Raw genomic sequence first — 5,138 nt, 5'->3', positions numbered from 1 at the left:
TTTCAGATAGATTCCATGTAGATTACAACGCGTTTTGTAAACAAGGCTTAAATCTCTCTAAAAGTGCAATGCAGAAATTATTTGTTGATTGAATATACACGGAGAGTTGATGTCTCAATATCAGTTGATTTTAGGTGTTGCAAGATGGTATTTAAAATGATCGTAAAGTACGCTATCATGCTCGTTTTGCCCTAATTCCTCTTTTCTTAGCGTTTATTTTTATTACTGACTATATAACTTGGAAGAAAAAGGAATACGGCTCATCATAGTTAGTGTTTCTTAAACAAAAAAGTTCAATAATTCTATAGAAGATAGTAGGATTGTCCGTGTAGAACGTTATAATCCATTGTACCCTAATTCTCCCCAAATGTTGTGTTTTGCCTTTCTCATATAAAGAAAGGTTATGCGATCACTTCAAAAATCGATTTTCTAACAGAGGCCAGGAGGGCCGAGTGTCGTATCCCATTCGATTCAGTTCGTCGAAATCGCAAAATGTCTGTATGTGTATGTATGTGTGTATGTATGTGTGTGTTTCAAATAATGTCACTCAATTTTCTCAGAGATGGCTGAACCGATTTGCACAAACTTAGTTTCAAATGAACGGTATAACGCTCCCATAAGACGCTATTGAATTTTTAGTTGTTCGGACTTTCAGTTCCGGAGTTACGGATTGAAGAGTGCGGTCACACAGAAATGTTCCCATATAAACTGGTAACCCCATGATGTCCGAATGATGTAATACATATTCGAATATGTTCAACATTACTTGGATTTGCGGGTCTAGATCACTGATGACTAATTAAAGTAGTTTTGACCACATTGGTCACGTATGACGGATCTTGATGCCCCCGGGGAACTCGCCCAGTTCCCGAGCTAATGTCACACCTATTTTCCAGCAATCTCTTAATCGATTTTTACAAACTTTATCAAATGAAAGATATAATACTCCCAATGAGTGCTATTGAATTTCATTCAGTTCTGACTTTTGGTTGCGGAGTTACAGGTTGGTTATTGCGGTCACATAATAATTTCTCATATGAACCGGTACAATCGTAATACCTCATAGATTTAAAATCAATTTAAATGAACATCAAATTAATTCGATTCGCACGCCTAGATCACTGATGGCGAATCAAAAATTATTGGAATATATTGTCTACTATCGATAATTCCGGAAGTCTCGGGTTCCGGGTATATTTCGGATCAAAACCAATCTTCACTAACCTAGTCTCAAATGGAAGGTATAATATGAAGTTCGGTGTTGAACCCTCCATCTACTCCTCCACCTCCCACCTCTCAACCCCCCTTCGCTTTCCTCGCCCCCCGCCCTCTCAGTTCAATCTCCCTCCTGCATTCCCTTCAACCACCCCGTATACTAAAATAAGTTAGATGATTCCCGACGCATCCTCCACCTCCCACTAATTATATCCCTTCCCTTCTCCACCATGAAGTTAACACGAAGACGACTCACGCTGATTAAGCTATATAAATATTATATTTTTGTTTGTTTCAAGTATGTAGTAGTAGTGTCGACATGTTGTGACAGTCGATAAATGAGAGAGGCATAATTGCACCACTAGGTGGATTAAAACAGGTTTTTAGTTTAACTTTACTCAACCTCGTGGAAGCAGGCCTTATGTCGCTGATCAAAAGCAGTGTTTCTTATGCAAGAATCCAATCCAAGGAATCGAGTGAAGATAGATAAAATGACCGTACAGAACAGGTGAACTCGTTTTACTTCAAGGTTCCCTAAGCTCTAGAGGAAAATTAAATATGGCAATATATTTAGGAAAGGATCTCAATGCAGTTCATCCTCTAACCTTGACGTCCTCTATGCAGCCACAGGTGGAACTACAATTTTCTAGCCAAAACATAACTTATATTTTGTACTACAATTCTTCTGAACATAATATTGAGCTAAATCTAACCGTTATTTCACAAAAATGTGTAGTTCGTGGGAATCGAGTACGGATACAAAACCATGCACTGCTAGGCCCCATGCAAATGACGAATGTCGCGCTAAATCGTATTCAGAGTTGGCAGCACCCTCTCAGATTTTGGTGAAATTTTCTGTACATGAAGACTTCGTCACAAAAAGACACTTTGCATACTTTGTTTTTCCAAAAATGATCTAGACTGTCTTTTGAAAAGGGTCAAACTTTTTTGCCATTTTTTTTCAAATAGCTATAGTCTAAAAATGACAAATCCTACAAAAATGTAGTAGCAGTGATTTTCACATATTCAAAATTTTGAATAAAAATATTGACCTACATAAATCCTACACTGAAAAAATCGATTTTAAAAATTTAAAGTCGATTTACAAAAAAAAAATCTTTGATTTGGATGAAATTTTGTTCCAAGATAGGTTCCCTACTTACCGTCAAAAATTAAAGTTGAGCACTTTCAAGTAAAAAAAAGTTATTTGAAAAAAACTTTTCCTTGTCCAAACTGAATTTTTTTCAGTGTATTTTTATCGAAAACTAAACCAATGAAAGTCATAATTATCTCAGAATCCAATAAAACTCAGTTTGTGAGAAGATATTGTCGAATTTAGCAACTAAGTATATTGTTATTAATAATTCAAAAGAGTTGAAGTCATTAAACAAATATTAATATTGTTATTTATTATTTTCTTGTTTAGTTCTGAGGTAGAATCACGTGACAAATCCGCTAACGTACAAATGCTTGAGCCCTTCGCGACGGCACCTACACGCGCGGTCTCGCAAATATGATTACATTCCCGGTGAGCAAGTGATCGTCCCAGCGTTTATAAATTTTCAAACCTAAAACCTAACCTAACCTAACAACACCCGCGCTCGCACGATCATGAATCGGTCACTTCCAGAAGTTTCTATCTTTGGTATTAGCAGACTAGGTCCATGCCTTCAGTTAAGCCAATTAAAAAAAGAAAGCTCTCATATCCACTGGACAACACGTTCCATGGCGACATGACTGGGAACTTCAGTGATATGGGGTAACTCACTCACTGTCAGAATGTACACCGTGAACTAAATATCAGAATGACGGTCCGCGTGACCATCCAAGAACTCACACGAATATGTGAATGGCCACACGGTTACAAAATCGAGTTTTGTACACACGCAGTCACAAGCATGCGAAGTCACATGCACGAGAGTCTCAAACACAAACCTACAAACGTCCGTGTTCACGCGATCATGAATTGGTCAGGTCCGGAAATCATTTCCCTCCGTCCTAGCAACTTAGGTCCATACATACAGTTGCACCAATCGAAAAATAAAGCTCATATCCACTAGACAACACGTTCCATGGCGACATGACCGGAAACTCTAGTGATATGGAAGAACTTACTTTCTTCTAGTATCTAAACCGTACACCGAAAATTAAGTATCAGTTTCACGGTTCACGCACGATCATGCAAGAACACACGCAAATATGCGAAAGGTACACGGGTAAAAAATCGAATATATATATATATATATATATATATATATATATATATATATATATATATATATATATATATATATATATATATATATATATATATATATATATATATATATATATATATATATATATATATATATATATATATATATATATATATATATATATATATATATATATATATATATATATATATATATATATATATATATATATATATATATATATATATATATATATATATATATATATATATATATATATATATATATATATACGCGCAGTTACATACACGTTAGCACACGCAACATACTAACGCACACGCGATTAAACACATTAACGTACAAATGTTCGAGCCCTTCGCGATGATACACGTGACCGCAAAATCTGTACGCCCGCACATATCTGAACCGTACAATGAATATCACATTCAGAATCACGGCCCGCTGCAATTAGCCTTAAGCAGTGTTTTAGTGGGAAACGTTGCCTGTCTCGTCTGCAATTGTAGTGTGTAATTCTGACGGAGAGCCCTTCCGAGAATCTAGCTCTACAGCTCCAGTAGGACAACTCTCGAACAAAAAAGATTTTAAACATTTCAGTTCCATAACATTGTTACCATCATAGAAATACACCATGTTATTGAACCGAATAATTTGATATATCGAACAGTTCTTGATTTGTTATCATTTTTTGCTTTAAAACGGGCCCACCTTGCATTCCCCCTAGGTTGAGGGGTTTGAAGGTATTACAAACATCATCAAGCATATTGCGTGCATCAGTGCTAAAGAACCTCTGACAGACAATCGTTTCAATATGGTTATTGCATTACGCCTCGATAGTAATGCATCGAGGAGACCGAGAGAGCTTATAGGCCTTTTTATGTGTGGTGTTTTTTCATACTCCGCACCTGCTCAAATAAACGACACCTGGTCTGTGCGCGCTGGCGTGGCCGAGTCGCGAGTCGATGTGAATTGATTTTTGCTGTGGGTCGTGTTTGCAAACATTATTCCATAGCTTAATGGCGGGGTGGGTTGTAGGACACGGCTCGCAGTGGAGGTCATTGTGTGTCGATTCATCGGTCGACTACGTCATCATGCTAATTATTTAAAAAAAGTTAAAATTAGAAGCCTATTAGTTTTAATTAATTATTGTGCTCATTTGAAGGTTTACATTCAAATTTGTTATGAATATTTACAAAATTCGTTACTGATACTTTTTGCATGTATCAGGCAATTAGTAGTTGGGAAATTGGATTATGAGATGATTTTGATCTTCATTGATTTAGTTGACGTTAAAAATACACTGAAAAAAAATTCAATTTGGACAACGAAAAGTTTATTTCGAATAACTTTTTTTGCTTAACAGTGCCCAACTTTGATTTTTTGTGGTAGGTATCTTGAAACAAAATTTCAGCCAAATCAAAGATGGTTTTTTTTTTTGTAAACTTTAAATTTTTAAAATCGATTTTTTCAGTGTAGGAGTCGATGAACAATTTTTTCAATAGTTTTATTTAAAAATTTGACGAATTTCGTGAAAAGTACTCCTGCAACATTTTTTGAAGGATTTGTCATTTTTCGACTATAGCCATTTGAAAAAACCTGTTTTAATCCACCTAGTGGTGTAATAGTGCCTTTCTCTTTTCTCCAAACTATGATTCCATGGCTGATTATGTTCGTTTCAATTGTGGAAATATCAAGTACATTCTGAGT

This window comes from Topomyia yanbarensis, chromosome 2 (genome assembly GCF_030247195.1).
Source record: "Topomyia yanbarensis strain Yona2022 chromosome 2, ASM3024719v1, whole genome shotgun sequence".
Classification (NCBI taxonomy): Eukaryota; Metazoa; Arthropoda; class Insecta; order Diptera; family Culicidae; genus Topomyia; species Topomyia yanbarensis.
Note: the sequence above shows the minus strand (reverse complement) of the source record.